Below are 24,868 nucleotides of genomic sequence, written 5' to 3' on the forward strand. Positions count from 1 at the left end.
AAGGGAGCCACAAATAGAGAGTGAAGGTCCTCGGCCAGTTTTTTATCTGGTAACTCTCTGGTGACAATACTGAGTCACATTTGTGGAGTACTCATTACGTGTCAAGCCTTGTAAGTGCTTCACATATGTCAACTCATTTACTTTTCATATTATCCCTATGAGATGAGTACTCATGTCATCTTATTTTACACTTGGGAAAATAGGCACTGAGAAGTTAAGGCCTCTGTCTAAGGCTGTGACAGCCTCTGAGTGGCAGAACTGGAATTCAAACCCAGTGGACCTCACTGCAGCACTAGGGCCTTGCACCCCCCGCGGTTGTGCTCGCCTGCTGCCATGTGCGGCATACACGTGTGCTGCTTGACACACAGTGCTGCTTCTCTGACCTCTGCACGTTCCTGTCCTCTGCATGTGGAGGTCTTAAACACCATTTGGTCCCCACTGTCCCTGACCTGCTTGGTTTTTTGACTGAGAGCCTCACTGAAGTCTTTTTTCTAGGCATGATAGACAGACTCGGAAGAAGCCAAAGGCTTTTCATTTTGAGATTGGAGTCCATGGGCCTTGTCCTGGAAGCCAGAGGAATCTTTCCTATGTGGATAAATTTAACATTTGAGCCTGTGCTGAAGGATGAGGAGACTTTTGCCCATGAAGGAGTAACAGATGCAGAACTTGCCCGTCTTCTGTAAGCAAACAGAAAACAGGCCAAAATATATGAAACAACTTTGCAAATATCGGACAGCAGGCATCAAGACAGTGAGCCGAAGGGAAAAGAAATAATGAGGTGAGCCCTGTGGTCTTCCTGCCAACATTCTGCTGGAGGCAGTTTCCAGATCTCAGAGCAGCGAGGAGGAACCCATGTGAAGCCCAGCAGTCTAGCTGCATTGAGAAGACACATCTGAGGCCAATGCAGTTGGAATTTGCAGGGGACAGTACAAAGAAAAAGCTATGCAGAAGGAAAACTCTTCACCTTAGCTTAGGGTCTCCTCGAGACTTTTTATGAACAGATCTGTTGTGTAGGGCAAAACTCAAGAAGCGAATTGAAGAACCACTGCTGGAGAACTGTAAGTGGAGCTACTTCCAGAACGGAGAGACATTTGAGCTCTTTCCAGATAGAGCAGAGAGACGTAGTTGAACACCTGGGACATCCATAGACCCCTCAAAAGAGTCACCATGCCTTAATATTAGCTTTCTTCTAGCTCTAGAGAAAAGAGTACAAAGTTTAAAAACAAGCCTTGAAGCCATATACAAAAATTGACTGGAAGTAGGTCACAGACTGGGAGAAAATACGTGCAAATATGACTGTCTGACCAGGTGCTTATAACCAGAATATGTAAGAATTCTTAGAACTCAGGAAAAAAAGTGCAATTTAAGAATTGGCAAAGGATCTGAAGACATTTCTCCAGAAAAGATATATAAATGGCCAATAAGTACATGAAAAGATGTTCAATATCATTACTCATCAGAAAAATGCAAATTAAAATAGCAATGAGACACCAATATATACCCACAAGATGAGAATGACTAAAATTAAAATTGATGAACAATACCAAGATTAGAAAAGTATATGAACTCTGGAACTCCTATGCATTTCTGGTAAAAACGCAAAAGGGTACAACGACTTTGGAAAATTGTTTGAAAGTTTCTTGTAAAGAAAATGAAATGTACCATACAACTCAGCAGTTTCACCCCTCAAGATTTACCTAAGAGAAAACACATGGCCATAGAAGGACGTGTGCATGAATATTTATAGCACCTTCCTTTGTAATTGCCCCAAACTAGGAACAGTTCAAATGTTCAACAACACATGAATGGATAAACCAATTGTAGTATGTCCATATAGTGGAATAAATGTCCGCAGCTAAAAGGAACAAACTGTTGATACATGCAACCACACGATTGAATCTCATGGTTGAGTATGCTGAGCAAAAGAAGCCAGATAAAAAGAATACATACTGAATGACTCCATTTATATGAAATTCTAGAAAAGGGAATTCTAATCTATAGTGACAGAAAGCAGATTAGTGGTTGCCTTGGAGTAGTAGGAATGGGACTGACTGCAAAGGGACTCAAAATAACTTTTTGGTGGCTGGGCGTGGTGGGTCACACCTATAATCCCAGCACTTTGGGAGGCCGAGGCAGGTGGATCATGTGAGGTCAGAAGTTCGAGACCAGCCTGGCCAACATGGTGAAACCCTGTCCCTACTAAAAATATAAAAATTAGCCGAGCATGGTGGCGGTCGCCTATAGTTCCAGCTACTCACGAGACTGAGGCAGCAGAATGGCTTGAACCCGGGAGGCGGAGCTTGCAGTGACCCGAGATTTCACCGCTGCCCTCCTGCCTGGGTGACAGAGTGAGACTCCGTCCCAAAAAAAGAAAACAAGCACTTTTCGGGTAATGGAAATACTGTATCTTGATTGTAGTAGGGTTACATCAGTGTACACATTTCTCAAAACTCACTGAACTGTATGCGTAATATACGTGCATTTTATGTAAAATTTTACCTCAGAATTGTTGTAGAAGAGAAAGGGAAAAAAAGCTTTGAAATGACCAAGCTGCTCTGCAGAGTTCACTGCTTGCCCAAACTAAACTTCAGTGCTCACTAAAGGCAGACAAAATGTAAACACTTAACAGTGTAACTAACAATCATGATGGATAGCCCCAGTCAACAATTTCTAGACAGGTTAAAGAAGCAGGATATGACCAATAATCAGGAGAAAAATCAGTTAATACAAATAGACCAAGAAATTACAGAGATTTTAGAATCACCAAGAAAGGACTGAAAAACAGTTATAAATATGCTAAAGTTTTAAAGAAAAATTGGGTCATAATAAGCACAATGGAAAATAGAAAAGCAAAGCAAATGGAACTTCTAGAACTGAAAATACGATTTCTGAAAAATTCATGGACTTATAAACAGAAAATTAGACCATGAAAGAATAGCGTAAGTGAAAACATAGCAACAGAGCTTTATAAATTAAAGCACAGAGAGAAGAAAGTCTAAAAAAAACAAAGGAACAGAGCCTTAGTGACCCATGGGAAAATATCAAACGTCTAACGTGTGATTGGATTTCCTAAAGAGACAGAGGAGGAAAAGGCAGAAAAATATTAGAAGAAATAATGACTGAACATTTTCCAAAGTTGATGAAAATTATAAACTCATAGATCTAAGAAGGTTGATGAGCCCCAGGCAAGATAAATGCAAAGAAAATCACACTAAGCCATATCATAATCAAACTGTTGAAAAACAGATGATAAAAAAGAAAACTGTAAAAGCAATCAGAGGAAAAGAAGATATCATATACAGAGAAATAAACATAAGAACTAATTTGGACTTTTTGTCAAGCTATTTAAGCCTGAAGACAATGGAACAACATCTTTAAAGTGCTGAAAGGAAAAGCCTGTCAATCTAGGATTCTATAGTCGGGTGAGAAATACCTTTTATAAATGAAGGCAGATTTAAAAACTGGATGAAAGCACTTTGATCTTTCCTCAGCCAAAGTAGGTGACTCCAAACCTGGTAATGACCATTCCAGCTCAGCTCCTTGGCCCCTTTGAAAGTTTTGACATCTTTAGTTACCATCTCAAGAGTTAAGTGTGATAGTAACAAGTTACAGATGTTTGGAAGAAACTTGAGTTGCTTTCTTTAGTTAAAAACTACTTGCCACCGCAATAAGGAGAAACAGTGCAGAGATGTGGTTTTAGGCTCCTAGAAGCGGTGCTGGGAAATCAAATGCTCTCGGCGTCTCCTATTTATGATGCCTTTCTCCATCCTCCCCTGTACTGCTGTGGCCGACTCTAAGTGCCAGGTCCTAAGCCCTTCTTCATACCCCTCTGTGGCATCATTTTTGTCCAAACTGCCCTTGTTAGCAGACTCTTCATTGCACTGATAGGATACCCCGTGTTTGGGGGAATGAGAAACCGAATTTAGCTTCAAGTATCTTTTTTGGTTGTTGAAGTAGAATAGGGGAAAGGAAATCTCCTTTAGGGGTGGACAGAAACACTGTGGTGACTACTTCTAGTGCCTTGTTCTTTTCTCCTACCTTGAAGAGCTGTTAGCCAAGTAGGTCAGCAGAGAGCATGAGCGTGTCAGCCAAGACTGAATTTGAAAGCAAAGCAGCAGCTTCAAGTTCCCCCTTGAAAGATGCATCCATGCCACATCCAGTAAATACATCCTGAGAACTTAGAATGTCAAATGTGGCAGGTCGCCTCCATGATGAACCCCAGCCATCCCCACTCACGATATTCACACCCTTGTATAGTCCCCTTTCCACACTGTGTCAAGGTTAGTTTATGAGACCAGTAGAATGTGCTAGAAGTGAAGCCACATGGCTTCCGAGATCAGGTGACTACGAAGACTGCAGCTTCTGTCTTGAAGGTGCTTACTTGCTTGCTCCCTGGGGGGTCCCTTGCTCTGGGGAAAGCCAGTGACCATGTCTCAAGGACATTCAGGCAGTCCTGCGAAGAGACCCACGTGGTGAGGAGCTAAGGACCCCTAGCCCCCAGCCCCATGCGAGCCTTCTGAGAAGTGCATCCTCCAGCCCCAGTCAAGGCTTCCAGTGATGCAGCCCTGGCTGACAGATTGGCTGCAGCCTTACAAGAGAACATGATCCAGAACTATGCAGCCAATAGTAAATGTTTACTTCTTTAGGCCATTAAGTTTTATAGTAATGTGTGACACAGTGGTACCAAACTAACATAGCAAAGCTGTGAGAGAAGTTAGGAGACTTGATTCCTGTTCTCTAAGAGTCCACATCCTGCTTAGGAAGGCAGACCAGTTGAACAAGTAACTAACTATTCTAGGCTTGTATGCTAAGTGGGCAAAGGCTGATTCAGGTATATTTACCTATTGGGCTTATCAATTGGATTTCATCTTGGTAAGCAGGGCTGTCAGAATCCCAGAGTGGGTTGTAGCATTGCTGTTCCTCCTCAGTTATTGAAGGCAGTTTAAACAGGCTCAGAGATACCAGCAAACCTCTCATCCAGAGTAGGAGTTAGCTACTTTTTCAGTGTTAAGGATTTCAGAGAGGTGGTTTGTCATATTCTTTTTTTTTTTTTCACATTTCCTATTATTTTTAATTGCATATGTGCGTTACCCTTAGCAAGCCTACCTGATTCTCACTGTTTACTTTTTTTTTTTTTTTCCCCAGTTGAGACAGAGTTTTGCTCTTCTTGCCAAGGCTGGAGTACAATGGCGCTATCTCGGCTCACTGCAACCTTTGGCTCACTGCAATCTCCGCCTCCCGGGTTCAAGCGATTCTCCTGCCTCAGCCTCCCGAGTAGCTGGGATTACAGGCATGCGCCACCACATCTGGCTAATTTTGTATTTTTAGTAGAGACAAGATTTCACCATGTTGGTCAGGCTGGTCTCAAACTCCTGACCTCAAGTGATCCACCTGCCGTGGCCTCTCAAAGTGCTGGGGTTACAGGCGTGAGCCACTGCACCCGGCTTCACTGCTTACATTTTAACTGGTAGGAAATCTGAGTTTTTGTAGTCCACAATGGATTGGTGAACAAAGATGAATTTCAGAGTATTTTTGTTATATAATGAGCCTTTGAGTTGCATGTGGGAGTCAAACAGAAGCTAATATTGAAATAGCCAGCTCATTCCATGCATGGTGACTTTCTACACATTTTCAGTCTTCTCAGTTGTGTGACTTCGTTTCAGTACCTTCTTCGTAAGGAGGCAGTTGATGTATCTTCCTTTTCCTCCGAGCCCTTTCAAAGGTACCAGCAGCCCCAGGAGCTCTGTGTCCAATGCTACGGGAAAGGAAGTGCAAATGGAGCTTGGCTGAGTCTTCGTTCTCTGCCCTGAGCACTCCCACTGGGTTTTTCCCCAGCCACCTGCTCTTCTTCTGTCCCTGGAATGTGCTGAGACACAGTCACCACTCTCCTGGTTCTTATAACAAATGGTTTGGTCTTTTTTTTCTTTTTACTTATAACAATACGTAATAATTGTACATATTTGTTGTTTGGTCCACTCTTGACAGTGTTTTAACTCTGCTTTCTCTGGTTCTGTGCTTGCCCACCCACATCTAGCCCCTCTTGCATAGCATCAGGTGTGTGAAGATAAGTCTCCTGCAGGTGGCTTGGTGAAGAGCACGTCAGAAGGATGCGCGCTGATTGGGACTCTCGCCTGGTTGACACACATCGTTGCCTGGTTGGAGAGTCTGAGGACAGGTTGGAGGGCCCCACCTGGGCCCTAAGCCTCCTTTTATTCTAGGATCTCATGGATTGTGCTTGGCCTTTCTGAGTGGGAGCTGGCATAGGCAGGCCTGTTTCAAATGAGAAATAGCAGGGCCAGAGCATGCTGATTCTCTGGGGTTGATTTATGTTCTTTCTAGAATTTTAGGAAGGCAGGAATCAAGGAAGACACCGAAGTGATACGACCCCAGAAACATCACCCAGCAAGCCCCTCTCCAGAATTCAAGAGGCTCAGGTGGCTTCCCCTCACTTCATGTAGCTAGGGTTCAGAGCCCTCAGGGAAGGAGGCTGGCTAGGAGGCAGAGCTCCTTTGCCATGTGTTCTTTAAGCAAGCTCTCTGCGAGCCTCAGGCCTTGGGGTGCTTACCATGCGCTCTGCATGAGAGGACAAGAGGGGCAGAAAAACTTAATTTCATGGTGCCTTTTATGACTTCCATGCTATGTGATGGTGGTTTTTCCAGCTCCTCTGTGGAAGGAAAATTTGAGAGATCCAAGTAGTGAGATGAACACAGTGAGCACTGGGAGTTGAGGAATCCTAATCTGGCTGAGACTCTCCCTTTCTTCACGCAGCCTGTGTTCCCAGTTCTCAGAGTCTTGGTCTATTTACATTGTATATCCTCCTGTACTGGTGTACATGCTTCTCGTGTATCACTTGTTCTTCCGTCCTGGTCCTCCTGTTCTTCCTAAGTGGAGGAGAGGCATCAGTAGCTGTGAGAAGAACCTCAAGGCTCCTGAAGTATCCATCAGACCACTCTGGAAGAGATTCCCACTGCTGGCCAGGGAGGGCTACAGATATTTTAGCTCAAAGCAGGTGACGATTTCTTAAGGTCCCAAGCCTCCTGACGGTCGAGTCATTGTTGTAAAATGAAGGCTACCTTGGCTGCTGTCTGCTGCCCTGTCTCTGGCCACCTGACTCCTAGTCCTGAGGACTGAGGACATGAGCTCTGTTGTTTCTCTTCTCAGATTCTGCCTAGTTACACAACTTGTATGGTTTGAAAAGAGAAGACTCTGGGTGCCAACTTCACTGGGCTGAGGAGCTAGGGCAAAGGTCTTATGTGTAATTTAATAATTCTGGTGTCATGAGAAGAGCTGATCTTCCTTTAATTGTTCTGCCAAGCATGCTTATTAATTCGCTTCCATCAATAAAATTCTAAGGTAAAACCCAGCGTTCCCAGAAGAAGAGTTTTTTTGCTTGAGTAAAGGTGTAGCACCCTCACCAAGCCAATGGATGCTATCGCAGCCTCCCTGCACTTGCACTGCTGTGGGAGCCTTGGGGTCGACTGCTCGTCTGCCATGCTAGTGGTAGTCCCACCCACTCCTGAAGGCAGTGTCCGATCGGCTCTTATCTGTTGAGAAGGTTAGATATGTATGGCTTCTGGAACCCTGGGGAGCTGGTCCTCTGAACTTGGACTTGTCCTTGACTTCTTTATGTAGCTTCATGACCAGCCAGCTTCTCTTGGTTGTAAGTGTGTGCCCTTAGAAAACCAGTGGAGATGTTTCTGTTCAATGCTATCAGAACAAAAATGCATTTAGGTAGGCTCACGAGACAATCAGGGAGACAAGTCTTTGTCATCCAAAGGGACCAGGGAACAGAGATAGTATAGCCAGGAATGTAGGATTTCTACACAAGGAAACAGAAGTAATACATCCAGGACCATAGAGTTCCTAGACCAGGGAGCAGAGGTGGTACAGCCGGGACCACAGGGTTCCTAGACCAGGGAGTGAGGTGGTGTAGCCTGGACCACAGGGTTCCTAGAGCAGGGAGCAGAGGTGGTACAGCCTGAACCATAGGGTTCGTAGGCCAGGGAGCAGAGATGGTACAGCCTGTTGGTCACATGCATGGCATCTTGCATCAAACTGCCTAAATTTGGGCCCTTGCCTCTCATGACCACCAGGCCACATTATGGTAGTTTTTCCAGTGCTGTCTAACTTTATCTGTCTGAGATTGTTTCTTGTTCTCAAGATAGGCGAGGTGATTACCTGTTTTTTGTTTTTTTCTTTTTTATTTATCCATTTTTTTGAGACGGAGTCTCGCTCTGTTGTCCAGGCTAGAGTGCAGTGGTGTGATATCGGCTCACTGCAAGCTCTGCCTCCCAGGTTCACACCATTCTCCTGCCTCAGCCTCCCGAGAGACTACAGGTGCCCGCCACCACGCTGGCTAATTTTTTGTATTTTTAGTAGAGACGTGATTTCACCGTGTTATCCAGGATGGTCTCGATCTCCTGACCTCATGATCCACCCGCCTCAGCCTCCCAAAGTGCTGGGATTACAGGCATGAGCCACCTGTCTTAATGGGTTGTGAGAATTAAGTGAGATACAGCGCTTGACACTGCCGGGTGCAGGGTGGGTGCTGAGTGAGTGTTAGCTCACTGAGGCCCACCTTTGCTGACTGGCCGCCACATCCCACAGCCCTGGAGAGGTAGGACAGTTCACACCATGTCATCAGTCATTAGAATTGGGAAAATACAGATAGCTTCATCCAAGACTTCATGTACAGGTGGAACTGGAGGGATTGAACGGCTTGCCTGAGACTTTCCAGCAGGTCAGAGGCTGAGCCAGGGCTAGAAACCAGAATTCCTCTGTCCTAGGCCTCTGCCCTTTCCCCTCCAATACCTACTCTTGCTGCTGTTTCTGTGCCCCCTGCCATGGCACACATTTACGTATGCTCATTGGTTTGTCCAGGGAGTTTGTTCTAGCCCATGGCGTGAGAAAGGGAACTCTTGCCACCTGCGAACTGACCTTCTTAACATTGTACCACTTGGCTGTGACAACCCAAGAGCACAGAGCCTGGAGCAGCAGCCAGTGGCAGGCGGCTGCGGCGTGTGAAGGTGGAGGGATGTTGCACACTCTTGGGAAACATGGGCTTTCTTCCTTCCCTCTCCCAGCTTCAGGCCGGTCTGGCAGAGGCAGGCACTGGGTTGCCCAAAAGCATGAGCTGTGTTAAAGGGTGATGGCACAAGCAGCCACAGGCAGGGTGGGTCAGAAGAGACCTGTTATGGACTCAGCCAATGTGGCCTGGGCCAGTGAACTTCAATGACCATTCTCAATTTTAACTTTCATCAAGACTTGTTGACTTTTTATCACAAGCCTTGAAATTTTGGACTGTGTATATATTACAAATGTAGACACTAGCCACCTTCAGTGTAGAATAACATTCTTGAATTGTTTTTCCACCCACAGTTGATCCTTGAACAGTGTGGGGGTTAGGGCAGTGAACACCCCACACAGTCGAAAATCCGCATGTAACTTCTGACTCCCCAAAAACTTAACTGCTAATAGCCTAGTGTTGACCAGAAGCCTGACCCAAAAACATAAACAGCCAATTAACACATATTTCTATGTTATATGTATTATATACGGTATTCTTACAATAAAGTAAGCTAGAGAAAAGAAAATGTTACTAAGAAAAGTCATAAGGAAGAGAAAATATATTTGCTATTCATTAAATGGAAGTGGATTATCATGAAAACTTGTGTTCGTGATGGTTTTCATCCTCCTGCTCTTCAAATTGAAAGCTGAGGAGGGGGAGGATGCAGGGTTGTTCTTGCCGTGTTGGGTGGCAGAGATGGGAGAAAATCCACATATAAGTGGACCCATGCAGTTCGAACTGATGTTCTTTAAGGGCCAACTGTAGCTTTAAGTGTTCTAAGCTAATTCTCTGTTAGAAGCCATTCTTGTTTTTCGATAACGCTGTCTGGGTTGCACGTGAAGGCCCAAGTTTGACAAGCTTTGCGTTTTGTATCAAGGGACCAGGCTCCATCAGTGCCTCACTGTTCAGTGGTGGGTGAGGGTCAGCGGTGGCCTGGGTTCTGGTCCTGACCCTAGTGCTTGCTGCCTGTTGGACTTCAGCAAGTTCCTTAACTGCTCTGAGCATCAGTTTTGTCATCTGAAAACTAGGATGAATCTATTCACCTCCTAGGGTTGAGTAAGGAATGAGGATTTAGCTTAAGTGCCCGGGGCCATCAGTATTGCTGATGTTGATAATACCTTATGTGATGAGACTTTCTCAGATCTCCTCATGGGAACTCAGTTAAAAACCTTGCATACTGACTTTAGTGAGTAGAGGAGGCTGTCTTTGATGCTAAAGCAGTGTGCTGTTGGGAATCATATCAGGTGAGCCTGTCCTTGCCAGCCACCCTCACACTACTTCTCCAGGTGAACTGGCTGCTCATGGGTACCTCTCAATGCTCACAAGGGCTTCTGGATGAGGGAGGGGGCTGGCTGAGTGGCCCCTCCACCCCTGCCAGGGAATGGCATTTGAAGTATCTGACCTACAGATGGCAAGAGGGCAGGTGGAGTCATCTTTATGAATGAAACACACTGCATTGGGGGTTTCTCCTGGTGAGTTGAGTGACCCAGTTAAGTGAGTTGGCAACTTTGATGTCCTTTGGCTTCTGGACTTAACTCTTGGCAGGTGGACCCCAAGACTCCCACCCTTTCCTTCCAGATTCAAAGAGTGAAAACAACATCACAAGTACCCCTCTCCATATCTGTTACTCATTCTGTTCTCTGAGCAGCTAGAATGGTGTGGGAGCCTTGGGTTACAGGGACAGAAATCTTACCTGTGATTTGCTGTGTGACAGGGCCACTGTGTGATGGGGCCAGCAGGTATCTCCTCTGACTGTAGGAGGCAGAGAGATAAGTGTCTGTGCTGCTTAAGCTGAGGATGAGCTTCTGTGGTGGGGCTGGCCAGGGCCTGCATGTGTTATCTCTGAGAAATGCGGACTCCACAGCCATGCCTTCTTCTGAGAATTTGACTAACCACAAGGTTGCAGTGAAGGTCAGCTCTTTGGGTAAAGAAAACTTTTTATAGTCAAGGTCCTCTTATCCAACACAAATTAGAACTAGTTGTTAATTTTGAAGAGGTAGTGAAACTGGGAAATACAAAAAAATAGAAACATACACAATGAACATTTTATTCCAGCTTATGCCTGTTAGCAGACAGGAGCACAGGGACCTCCCATCTACCAGAGATAACAGTGCAGCAGTGATCCTAGACCTCCTTGATGTGGATTCAGTGCGGACTGAAGTGGCTCATTTTCCGTCTCTCGTGAGTTCTGCCTGCTGGAAGCTTTTAGAAGGAGATTTTTCTAAATGAGTTGGGTTTGAGGAAGGTTTTTAATTACCTAATGTGCTTTAGTCATTTTTAAATTATTGTTTGTAGCAGCAGAGACCTTTATTTTATTTTATTTATTTTTTATTATTTTTTGAGACAGAATGTCCCTCTGTCACCCAGGCTGGAATGCAGTGACACAATCTTGGCTCACTGCAACCTCCACCTCCCAAGTTCAAGCAATTCTTGTGTCTCGGCCTCCCGAGTAGCTGGGATTATAGGCGTGTGCCACCACACCCAGCTCATTTTTGTGTTTTTAGTAGAGACGGGGTTTCCCCATGTTGACCAGGCTGGTCTAAAACTCCTGACCTCAAGTGATCCGCCCGGCTCAGCCTCCCAAAGTGCTGAGATTGCAGGTGTAAGCTACCACGGCCAGCCTATTTTTTGTTGTTACTACAAAAGTAATACATGCTCAGGCTGGTTCAACATACACAAATCAATAAACGTAATCCAGCATATAAGCAGAACCAAAGACAAAAACCACATGATTATCTCAATAGATGCAGAAAAGGCCTTTGACAAAATTCAACAGCCCTTCATGCTAAAAACTCTCAATAAATTCGATATTGATGGAATGTATCTCAAAATAATAAGAGCTATTTATGACAAACCCACAGCCAATATCATACTGAATGGGCAAAAACTGGAAGCATTCCCTTTGAAAACTGGCACAAGACAGGGATGCCCTCTCTCACCACTCCTATTCAACATATTGTTGGAAGTTCTGGCTAGGGCAATCAGGCAAGAGAAAGAAATAAGGGGTATTCAGTTAGGAAAAGAAGAAGTCAAATTGTCCATGTTTGCAGATGACATGATTGTATATTTAGAAAACCCCATCATCTCAGCCCAAAATCTCCTTAAGCTGATAAACAACTTCAGCAAAGTATCAGGATACAAAATTAATGTGCAAAAATCACAAGCATTCTTATATACCAGTAACAGACAAACAGAGAGCCAAATCATGAATGAACTTTCATTCACAATTGCTTCAAAGAGAATAAAATATCTAGGAATCCAACTTACAAGGGATGTAAAGGACCTCTTCAAGGAGAACTACAAACCACTGCTCAAAGAAATAAAAGAGGACACAAACAAATGGAAGAACATACCATGCTCATGGATAGGAAGAATCAATATCATGAAAATGACCATACTGCCCAAGGTAATTTATAGATGCAATGCCATCCCCATCAAGCTACCAATGACTTTCTTCACAGAATTGGAAAAAACTGCTTTAAAGTTCATATGGAACCAAAAAAGAGCTCGCATTGCCAAGACAATCCTAAGTCAAAAGAACAAAGCTGGAGGCATCATGCTACCTGACTTCAAACTATACTACAAGGCTACAGTAACCAAAACAGCATGGTACTGGTACGAAAACAGAGATATAGACCAATGGAACACAACAGAGCCCTCAGAAATAATACCAGACATCTACAGCCATCTGGTCTTTGACAAACCTGAGAAAAACAAGAAATGGGGAAAGGATTCCCTATTTAATAAATGGTGCTGGGAAAATTGGCTAGCCATAAGTAGAAAGCTGAAACTGAATCCTTTCCTTACTCCTTATACGAAAATTAGTTCAAGATGGATTAGAGACTTAAAAGTTAGACCTAATACCATAAAAACCCTAGAAGAAAACCTAGGTAATACCATTCAGGACATAGGCATGGGTAAGGACTTCATGACTAAAACACCAAAAGCAACGGCAGCAAAAGCCAAAATTGACAAATGGGATCTAATTAAACTAAAGAGCTTCTGCACAGCAAAAGAAACTACCATCAGAGTGAACAGGCAGCCTACAGAATGGGAGAAAATTTTTGCAATCTACTCATCTGACAAAGGGCTAATATCCAGAACCTACAAAGAACTCAAACAAATTTACAAGATAAAAACAAACAACCCCATCAAAAAGTGGGCAAAGGATATGAACAGACATTTCTCAAAAGAAGACATTCATACAGCCAACAGGCACATGAAAAAATGCTCGTCATCACTGGCCATCAGAGAAATGCAAATGAAAACCACAATGAGATACCTTCTCATACCAGTTAGAATGGCGATCATTAAAAAGTCAGGAAACAACAGGTGCTGGAGAGGATGTGGAGAAATAGGAACACTTTTACACTGTTGGTGGGATTGTAAACTAGTTCAACCATTATGGAAAACAGTATGGCGATTCCTCAAGGATCTAGAACTAGATGTACCATATGACCCAGCCATCGCATTACTGGATATATACCCAAAGGATTATAAATCATGCTGCTATAAAGACACATGCACACGTGTGTTTATTGCGGCACTATTCACAATAGCAAAGACTTGGAATCAACCCAAATGTCCATCAGTGACAGACTGGATTAAGAAAATGTGGCACATATACACCATGGAATACTATGCAGCCATAAAAAAGGATGAGTTCATGTCCTTTGTAGGGACATGAGTGCAACTGGAAACCATCATTCTCAGCAGACTTTCTCAAGAACAGAAAACCAAACACCTCATGTTCTCACTCATAGGTGGGAATTGAACAATGAGATCACTTGGACATGGGAAGGGGAACGTCACACACCGGGACCTATTATGGGGAGGGGGGAGGAATGGCATTGGGAGTTATAACTAATGTAAATGACAAGTTGATGGGTGCAGCACACCAACATGGCACATGTATACATATGTAACAAACCTGCACGTTGTGCACACGTACCCTAGAACTTAAAGTATAATAATAATAAATAAAAAAACCTCACAAAGAAAAAGTAATACATGCTCACTGTAAGCAACTAAAACATTATGAAAAGACATAGCATAAAAAGTGAAAGTTCACTGTAATTCCATCCTCTAGAGAGCTAACCATGGTTAATAGCTTATTGTATATGCCTTTGAATTTCTGTGTGTGTGTGTGTATCTTTTGTTGATGTATAAAAATAGGTTCACAGTATACATTGACTGTTTTAATGATTTGCTTTTTCCCCTCATTTAGCATGAGGGTTTTTTCCATTTCAATGCAGATAGATCTACCTCACTTTTTAAATAGTTTTATTGAGGTATAATTTATGTGCTATAAAACTCACGTAAGTATACTTCACAGTTGACTTCCATTGCATAATCACATATAATCAACCCTTTCCCTGTTGATGGACATTTAGCTGGTTTCTAAATCTTCCACTCTTAAAGACAGTGCTGCAGTGAGTGCTCTTCTACACAGACTTGTGGACATTTGTGGAGGTGTAACTATAGAGGAAAAGCCTAGAAGTGGAGTTTCTGAGTCACGGTTCATAAACATTTAAAATTGTAGTAGATATTGCCAAAATACCTGACACAGTGTTTCATGTGTTTCGTGGACTGGTGGAAAACACACACACATCTTTGTCCGCTATGAGATTAAATGAAAGTCCTGAATGTATTTGTCCAGGGAATTGGGGTTAGCAGTGTAGTGGTGATGCACAGCAGGAGCAGATGCAGCATTTCTCTGAGTTCCTCAGCTGCCCAGGACACTGGCTCACAGGGTAGGGTCCTTCTAGGACAGCCCCATTATTCTTGGGGCTTCCATCAGTATTCAGGAAGAACGCACACTAACAATCAAGCCCTCATTAGCAAGTACTTACAGGTCCCCAGCGCCTCTTGCTCGTAGGTCAAATTCTGCATCCTGGAAGCCTCATCCCTCTACTTCCTGCTCCACTCCCAGGGCTCTTGGAGCAGCAGCTCTCACCCCTCTGCCTCTAGTGTCTCCGGTTTCCAGAAGGCTGAATTCACTGAGGCTACCCTTGGCACCAGTTTAATGACCTCTTTAACCTGGGTGGTTCTGGAGCCTAGGATTGCAAATCCACTTCCCGACGCTTAGCAAGCAGTTGTACAACTCGCTTTTCTACCAGTGTTTTTAGAGTACCTATTTCCTAATATCCTCACCGAATGTTTTAACCTTTGCTAATCTGAGCAAAAATCATTACTAACTTGCATTTTCAAAACTGCTATTATTAAGGCTGAGTATCTTCGTGTGTGTTTATCAGCCATTTGTATTTCTTTCCATCAAACAGAATCCCCCGTGGAACACACATACAGTGATAATACCCCCTTGCTCCTACTGCCATCATTATCTTAGCAGATGACACCACAGCCCTGCTCCTGGGGGAAGCAGTGGTTTCAAGGAGGCCTGTGTTCGGAGAATTTAGCATATTTATTTGCTAGACAATTTAGGGTGGTGGGGGGAGGATGTTGCTTTTTATTTTTGTTATTTCTTTCTCAGCCTTTGGCCAAACCTCCATGGAGCAAGATTAAAGCTGGCTAACTTAGAACCTGGGCTTCATCTGGTTCAGAAAAAAGTTGAGTCCTTACCAAAAAATGTTCATGAGCATTTAGACCAGATTATCAGCTTCTTGTTTTTAAGGTCAGATATGGTTGCCAGGCGCAGTGGCTCACACCTGTAATCCCAGCACTTTGGGAGGCCAAGGCGGTTGGATCACTGGAGGTCAGGAGTTCGAGACCAGCCTGGCCAGTATGGTGAAACCCCGTCTCTACTAAAAATACAAAAATTAGCTGGGTGTGTGGTGGGTAGTGCACATCAGCTACTCAGGAGGCTGAGGTAGGAGAATCTCTTGAACCCGGGAGGCGGAGGTTGCAGTGAGCCAAGATTGTGCCACTGCACTCCAGCCTGGATGACAGAGCGAGACTCTGTCTCAAAAAAAAAAATTAAATTAAATTAAAATTAAAAATCAGATCAGATATGGTGAGGGAGCCCTTTCTGAGCTGGTTCATCCTGCCTTCGTTATTTACGAGGAAGAAAGGTTTGGAGTAGTTGGCCTCTGACAGTCTCGCGTACAGCGTACATCATCCATAACCAAAGCAGTTTAGTCCTTCCTATTGTAGGACTAATAACTTGCAAACTCTGCTTCTGGGAGAACCCATCACAAAAATTCATGAAACTTGTTGAATTGACAGTAAATGCCTGGACAGGACTCAATAAATACGGCTTAAAAGTGACAAACTGAATGAATTCCTTTGTTCAGCAAATAGTGTTTAGCTACCTGTTGGGAGCCAGTCTCCCTCTAGGTACTAGGAATACAGAGGTAAACAGAGCAGAAGGTCCTGGTCTTACAGAGCTTACTTTCTAGTAGGGAGAAGACAGTAGTAAGAAAACGTAAGAATTTCTGAGATTAATGCTATGAAGAAAACCAAACAGGGAAGTGAGATTGAAGGATGGGACAAAGTGGGACAAGCACACCCATGGATGAGGCAGTAGGAGGAGGCTTCCTGAGAGCTGAGACAGGAAGGAAAAGAAGCCAGCCACTTGGTGACCTGGAAGAAGAGTGTTCTAGACAGAAGGTGCTGCATGAGCCAGAGGGGTGGGAGCGGAATGGAGCTTGTGGGTGCTGCATCAAGAGAAGCCCCATGTGGCTGGAGTGAGTGAGGGAATATGGTTAGTATGGTTAGAGGAGTATACGGAGCGTAAGTCACATGGGACACTGGCCAGAGAAAGAGCCTGCTGTTTCTTCTATCTGCCGTGGAAAGGTGTGGGGGGGGGGGGGGGTTGGGCAGTGTTGTGTTTGTGTGTTTCAAATTTATGGAGGTATTATTTACATGAAGTAAGTTGCACAGATCTTAAATGTGAAGTTGGACTTTTGGCGGATCTGTGTTATAGAAGTTTTGAGTAGAGGGTAACATAATTTTATTTATACTTTACAAAGACCCCACTGACAGCTGTGTGGAGGATGGATGGATGGGTTGGTGGATGGATGAATGAGTGAGTGAGTGAGTGAGTGAATGAGTGAGTGAGTGAATAAGTGAATAATAGTCCCATCTTATTTAATAAAACATAATGAGGCTCTGAGGCTTCTGCTCTGAGCCTCTTTTATGGAAAAGAGTGACAGAAGGTGGCATTGGAAGCTGTCCCTGCTGCAGGGAGAGGCTAGAAAGTGGAGCAGGAGGAGTGGGTTTGGAATCCAGGGTCGTGCGCTGGCTGACTTTCACAAAGGTGGAGAGATGCCAGAGTTCTGCAGTCCCCCACAGGTGCTCGCACACAGATGAGGTGCTTGTTGACTGTCATGAGCAGTCCAGCCTGGGTTCCACTCCCCAGCTGCACCCAGCCTCCAGCATCCTCTCTGCCCAGGGTGTGAGTCCTGTGGCCTTCTCAATGGGACAGGCCTGTGGATGTTCGTCCGCGTGGTGTGATTCTTGAGGGTTGTTAAAAAGGTCCCTCTTCAGAGATAGCTTTTCCATCACCCTTTGTTTGGTACCTGAAATTCCAGCGTGAAAGTGTCTTGGTTTTGAGCATGTGAAACTATCATGACTCACTATCCCATATGACAGGAGGTGGCGGTATTTGATTGAATTGCCTCCTAATGTAACGGTGAAGGGAGCAGGAGTGGGGTAGACAGGTGTGAAGGTTGCTGGGGAAATGGGCAAGATTCAGGACCTGAGGCACTCAGGTCCTGAGTGGGAAGCCTTGGGAGTGGTTTTGGGAGTGTTGAGAAGGTGCTGGACCCGCCTTCCCCCAGTCCTTCCAGTGAGAGGGGACGCAATTACTCAGAGCACCTTAGCGACCCTTGACCTCAGCACTCTGCTGAGGTGGTCTCCCATCATCAGCTAAGAGCATAAGATGTCCTGAGTCCTGCTCCCTGTCAGTCCTGCCGTGTTTCCTGGGCACCTCCCAGGCCCCTGCCCTGCTGCTGGTGAGGTGGGAGGAGAGGACTCGCCTGCCCAGCCTGAGGAGCACCCGCTGGTCTGCCTTCTGTGTGGCCACCCTGCCCGCGCAGCGGGGCACCGTGCATTCACTTCGCATGGAGTCACTAGTGCCCTCGCCCTGGGCAGAGGGTGGCAGGCCTAGAACTTGAGAGTCTTGATGGCCTCGTGTTTCTCTCCTGTGGGCCCAGGTTGTCCCTGTTGCCACTCTCGTCTGCTCACCTCCCAGCACCAGCATTCAGCCTTTGGGCTGACAGAGGCCGACTAGTCTGGGGTAGCTTGATATCTCTTGGGTCTGTTCCCACGTGGGAAGCGCAGGCCAGATATGGAACGACAACTGCCAGATATGGATACAACAACCAGGGATCGTGGTTGTTTTCAGATGACATTTTAGATAACTTTTCTCTTTCCCTGGTTTCCAAACTTAGTGCAATGGTTTATAAGTTAAAAGAAAAAAAGAGGCCAGGTGCGGTGGCCCACGCCTGTAATCCCAGCACTTCGGGAGGCCAAGGTGGGTGGATCACCCGAGGTCAGGAGTTAAAGACCAGCCTGGCCAACATGGTGAAACCCCATCTCTACAAAAATACAAAAATTAACCGGGCATGATGCCGGGTGCCTGTAATCCAGCTACTCAGGAGGCTGAGGCAGGAGAATTGTACAGAGCGAGACTCCATCTCAAAAAAAAAAGAAAAAAGAAAAGAAAAGATGCTTAGGGAGGCCCTAGAGTCACAAATTATAACCAGATGTGTGCTTTCTTGTTTCCTGCAGGTGGGCTTTGTGCTTAAAGATTTACTCTTCCTCCAGCAGTTCCTCCAGCTGCTGCTGCTTGCTAGCATGTGCATGGTGCTTGCCAAGTACAAAGCATGGCTCTAATACTCTTAAGTATATTGTTTTATTAATACTCCTGTGAGCTGTGTGCTATAATTTCTTCCATTTTATAGAGTCCAGTTGAAGCCCAGAGACATTAAGCAAGTCTCCCTGGTCCCACAGTCGGCGCTAAAGCCAGGTTTTGAACCCATAGCTGATACTCGCAAACACTAAGCTCTGCCACCTTTGACTTGTGATGGGGCACCAGTATGTTCTGTTCTTTCAGTTTACTAGTTAAGTGTCTACTTTATTCCAGGCACTGGACTGGGTGCCAAGGGTATAAATATGAATAAGAGAAGGTCTCTATAGCCCTCCTTAACTCATTGTCTAGTGAAAAACAGGCAGTACTGCATATGAAGTGTTGTCCAAAGATGTGCATGAGACTTTGCGGGGGACCCGGGAGAAGGGAGGGCACTTGGTTCAATTTCAGGGAGCTAAGCAAGATGTCTTAGAGCAATGGGAACTATCTGGAAGAATGCCTGAGACCTATCCGAGAGAAGAAATGGAGGGCCCCTCCCACGCCAAGGGGGCAGTGTGAGTGACAGCACTAAGGTGGGAGATGCCAGGCCATAGGGGCCCTTTTTTACCAACTTACAAAGCCTGTATTATGTTCTCCGATGATGAGGATGTGGGGCTGGCACTGGGGGGTTTTAGGCCAGGAGCAGCGTGGTCGGTTCACTCTGGTCCAGTGTCAGGGTGGATTCGGGGGAGGGGACTGGAGTCAGGAGGACTTGCTAAGGCAAAGGGATGGCCTTAGGGATTCTGGGAGTTTTTTGAGCACCAGACCAGCACCTTTTCTGTCAACTTGAGGGATCTGTTGGATGATTTCTTACTGGATGATTGTAGTCAGTTTTGAATTCCCCTCAAGATGGCAGGAAAAATGTGGGCTTTGGATTCAGGTAGACTTAGATGCAACTCTTCCTGGTGCCATTTTGGCAATGGCAGATCCCATGACCTTATCTGTAAAATAGAGATGATACTTTGCCGGGTTGTCAGATTAGAAGCAATGATACAACGTTCCTGAGGTGTGGCCAGGTGCATTGGCTCACACCTATAATCTCAGCACTTTAGGAGGCTGAGGCAGGTGGATCACTTGAGGTCAGGAATTCGAGACCATCCTGGCCAAAATGGTGAAACCCCGTCTACTAAAAATACAGAATTAGCCAGGTGTGGTGGTGCGTGCCTGTAGTCCCAGCTACTCGGGAGGCTGCGCAGGAGAATCACGTGACCCCTGGAGGCAGAGGTTTCAGTGAGCCGAGATCTTGCCACTGCACTCCAGCCTGAGCGACGAGAGTGAAACTCTGTCTCAAAAAATAAAATAATAATAAAGTTCCTGACGTGAGGACTCAATAGATGGTGACAGCATGACAGCCACAACAGCAGCTGCTCTTCACCCCACAGTGAACCCATGAAGTGGACAACTGAAGAAACAGACTCTGAAAAGTTAAGTGACTGGGTTAACGTCATCAAATTGTGGATAAAGCTGGAACTAGATTTCAAGCTATTCCCGACTTGACTGCCTTTAGTTCCCTGCCATAAGAATCACCTGGACCTCCATTTCTCCTTAAAAAGTGGCCCAACCTGGATTTAGAGTTCTCCTAGGGTAGAACTGAGTCACGTGGCCACACCAGCAGCAGGGGAGGCTGGGAAATGTAGTCTTTAAATTGCCTGACCAAGGGGCTTGTCTTAGCAAGGAAGAGTGAGAGGATGGATGTGGGGAAGCAGCCAGCAGTCTACCTCAGTGACTTCTGGGGACTTTTTCCCTGGGCGTCTCTGGGTTTTTAGCCCTACTATGGGGCATTGAGGAAGTTTGAGATGGGGCTTGGTTGTTGGGATGTTTGTTTATCACTTAGGGAAGGTGCTGAAACACTTCTGGGCTTTTCCTTGACTGCTGGTTTCCTCCAGCAGATAGATTTGCTTACCCCTCAGGACAGTTTCTGCCCTTTGGAGCATTGGAGACCTGGTCAAGAATTGTGGAGAGGGGGCTTGGGCTCCATAGGACCAGCCAGGCATGGCTCAAGGTCACTGGCCTGACCAGTGCTGGTTAGAGAAAGGCTTGGCCTGGGCGACTTGGCTTTCTTTGTGGCTCCTCTGCTAACTGCTGGGGTGATTCTGGACGAGTCAATTCTTCCCCTACCGTTTTCCACACCCTACACTGGAGGGGGTTGGACACTCAAGGACCCTTCTGGCTCTGAATGGGAGTCACACTGCCTAGTTTATGAGCTGATATTCAGCCGGAGGTGGCGCTGCTTGCCACTTGCCCAGGGGAAGAGTCCGCTGCCTCAGCACTTGCCTGTGTTGCAGGAGGCACTGGCCCGTGAGACGGCTTGAGAAACAAGGCCATCAGAGAGTGGCCCTGTTCAGCAACATGCCACGGGGCAGAGGACTCCAAAACTATGGGTGTGTTTCTGCCTCCAGATCATCGGAAGAGGAGAGTATTTTTCCCCAGGGATGAACAAGAAAGCACACAGGCTTATGGCGTATGAGCTCATGGCTTCCAGAGCACCCCATTCCTGAGACTTGGGAAACCTGCTCACACACTGAGGTCCAACATCTCACACAAGGACCAGCGGTTTTGTGTCCCAGCAGAGCCTGTGACTGACTTCCTGCTGTCTATGAGGGAGAGTGATCCAAAGCATCTTACATGTCTACTTTTGGAAAGTCAGAAGCTAAAATGGCCATTGGGAGGCCTGTGATGACCCTCCTGCTTTAAGGTTACACTGTAGATATAACAATACAAATATTTAACTGAATTGCCTTGGTGGATTTTCATGGCAGAGCAGCTTTGTGCCAAGAGCCCTGCCAGGTTCATGAGCCTCTTCCTGTTCTGTATCCTCAGCAAGGGGTGATTTTCCACCCATGTTGTCCTGGTCTGAAAAATGCCATCTGGTAAGAGGGATGCAAGGGACTGCACCACCTGGTAGCCAGGGCTGCAGCCGGGAAACCCTGGCTTCCCTGTCTTAGGCAGCCACACGCCTTTCCCTGCACCTGACAGGAGCCCACCACATTCCTCCTGTCCCTGCATCTCTTGGGCTGCGCCTCGTGTTGACCAGACAGCTCCCTTAAATTGTGTGTTTAATCTCAAGACAGTTGTGCTTTTTGACTCAGTTTCTAAATAGGGCTGCAGCTGCTACCTGGAAATTATATCCCTTCCAAAGCCTGTGTTTTTTGACTTGATACTCTACCACTCTGTGACATAAAGTGTAAAATTCCAACTTCCTTGTGCCAGTCAGTGGGTCCATGTGGAGCGCCAGCCCGGACTGGGCTCCAAGGAAGATGGTGGAGCTGGGTGCCTGGTCCCCGCCCTCCACATGCTGAGTGGAAAACCAAACAACATAGCGTTAAGTTGGGTGCTGTGTGAAGTAGACAAGTAGAATTGAGTCATCCATAATTGCCGTCCTATTGTGTGGCACCAGTAGCACTGCCCAAACTTCTGGGAGAGTGAGCACCACACCCTGGTATCCTCAGGGGAGGGCGTGAGCATGGGGAAAAGGAGGGGCTCTGGGCTCATGTCTGAGAGGTGAGATCGGGTGGGACTGGGAGCCCTGCCAGCCCACTCAAGGCAGTAGACAGTGTCAAGCCCCGCAGGTGCCCCTGCACCCAAGCGACCTGATGGGTGCATGCTGCAGCCGTGCTGAGACAGCCTTTTCAGCAATCAAACTGTCAGAGTGAGAAGGTTTGCTAGTACACCATGCTGGCAAGAATGTGGGTACTCGTGCTATTAGTGGGAGTGTGAGTTGGCACAACCTCTGTGGAGAGCGGTGCCACAGAATAAGCTGCACATAGCTTTTGATGTAGCAAGTGTGCCTCTAGGAATCTGCCCCTCAGATATGGGCCCACACAGGCAGAGATAGTACATGGCAGGGACATTCGTGGCAGCAGCTCATAGAGTAAATGAGATGGCGCAGCCACACCATGGAATGCCATGTAGCCTCTAATGAAAGAAATTGGAGCCATGTGTACAGTAGGTGAGAGCAGGGCAGGTTAGCATGTAAAGCATGTGAAGGCTTGTCCCCCCCCCACACACAGATCCGTGCATCTGTGTGGTTGTCCAGCATGTCTTTGAAAGGATATGTAAGGTCTGGGGGACACCATTTGGCCCTGAGAAGGGAAACAGAGGGACTGAGGATGTCAGCCAGAAGGGAGACTTTTCACTGATTGTATTTTGTACTGATACGGTTTGGCTCTGTGTCCCCACCTAAATCTCACCTTGAATTGTACTCCCATAATTCCCACGTGTTATGGGAGGGACCTGATGGGAGATAATTTGAATCATGGAGTCAGTTTCCCCCACATTGTTCTTGTGGTAGTGAATAAGTCTTACGAGATCTGATGGGTTTATCAGGGGTTTCTGCTTTTGCATCTTCCTCATGTTTTCTTGCCACTGCCATATAAGGATTGCCTTTTGCCTCCCGCCATGATTCTGAGGCCTCCCCAGCCATGCGGAACTGTAAGTCCAATTAAACCTCTTTTTCTTCCCAGTCTTGGATATGTCTTTATCAATAGCAGACTAATACAGTAAATTGGTACCAGTAGAGTGGGGCATTGCTGAAAAGATACCCGAAAATGTGGAAGCAACTTTGGAACTGAGTATCAGGCAGAGGTTGGAACAGTTTGAAGGGGGCAGAAGATGACAGGAAAATGTGGAACTCTCTAAAGACTTGTTGAATGGCGGCTGAGCACCTTGACTCACGCCTGTAATCCCAGCACTTTAGGAGGCCAGGGTGGGTGGATCACGAGGTCAGGTGTTCAAGACCAGCCTGGCCAAGATCGTAAAACCCCGTCTCTACTAAAAATACAAAAATTAGCTGGGCATGGTGCCGGGCGCCTGTAATCTCAGCTACTCAGGAAGCTGAGGCAGGAGAATTGCTTGAACCCGGGAGGCGGAGGTTGCAGTGAGCCAAGATCACGCCACTGTACTCTAGCCTGGGTGACAGAGTGAGACTCCACCCCCCCCCCCAAAAAAAAAAAGAGAGAGAGAGAGAGAGACTTGTTGAATGGCTTTGCCCAAAATGCTGATAGTGATATGGACAAGATCCAGGCTGAGGTGGTCTCAGATGGAGATAAAGAACTTATTGGGAACTGGAGCAAAGGTGATTCTTGTTATGTTTTAGCAAAGAGACTGATGGCGCTTTGCCCTGGCCCTAGAGATTTATGGAACTTTGAACTTGAGAGACAAGATTTGGGGTATCTGGAGGAAGAAATTTCTAAGCAGCAAAGCATTCAATAGGTAACTTGGGTGCTGTTAAAGGCATTCAGTCTTGTAAGGGAAGCAGAGCATAAAAGTTTGGAAAATTTGCAGCCTGACAATGTGATAGAAAAGAAAAACCCATTTTCTGAGGGGAAATAAAAGCTGGCTGCAGAAATTTGCGTAAGTAACAAGGAGCCAAATTTAATCCCCAAGATCTTGGGGAAAATGTCTCCAGAACATGTCAGAGGTCTTCACAGCAGCACCACCCATCACAGGCCTAGGAGAAAATGGTTTCGTGGGCCAGGTCCCTGTGCTGTGTGCAGCCTAGGAACTTGGTGCCCTGCATCCCAGCCGCTCCAGCCATGGCTGAAAGGGGTCAATGTAGACTCAGGCTGTGGCTTCAGAGGGTGCAACCTCTAAACTTTGGCCACTTCCACATGATGTTGAGCCTGCAAGTGCACAGAAGTCAAGAACTGGGGTTTGGGAACCTCCGCCTAGATTTCAGAACATGTATGGAAATGTCTGGATGCCCAGGCAGAAGTTTGCTGCAGGTGCAGAACTCTCATGGAGAACCTCTGCTAGGGCAGTGTGGAAGGAAAATGTAAGGTCGGAGCTCCCACACAGAGTCCCCACTGGGGTACTGCCTAGTGGAGCTGGGAGAAGAGGGCTGGTGTCCTCTAGACCCCAGAATGGTAGATCCACCGACAGCTTGCACTGTTAGCCTGGAAAAGCTGCAGACACTCAACGCCAGTCCATCAAAGCAGCCAGGAGGGAGGCCGTACCCTGCAAAGCCACAGGGGTGGAGCTGCCCAAGACTGTGG

General features: G+C 46.1%; 1 protein-coding gene and 1 long non-coding RNA gene across 3 annotated transcripts in view; both read left to right on the forward strand.

The window, feature by feature from the left end:
• LOC101007158 (musculoskeletal embryonic nuclear protein 1) overlaps positions 1-24,868 on the forward strand; it is a 67,667-nt gene that overhangs the window by 11,501 nt on the left and 31,298 nt on the right. The window lies entirely within an intron of this gene.
• On the forward strand, positions 5,358-7,363 carry LOC110742563. Its single transcript, XR_002520371.2, has 2 exons — positions 5,358-5,907; positions 6,035-7,363. It is a non-coding gene; the product is annotated as an uncharacterized LOC110742563 (long non-coding RNA).

This window comes from Papio anubis, chromosome 2 (assembly GCF_008728515.1).
Source record: "Papio anubis isolate 15944 chromosome 2, Panubis1.0, whole genome shotgun sequence".
Classification (NCBI taxonomy): domain Eukaryota; kingdom Metazoa; phylum Chordata; class Mammalia; order Primates; family Cercopithecidae; genus Papio; species Papio anubis.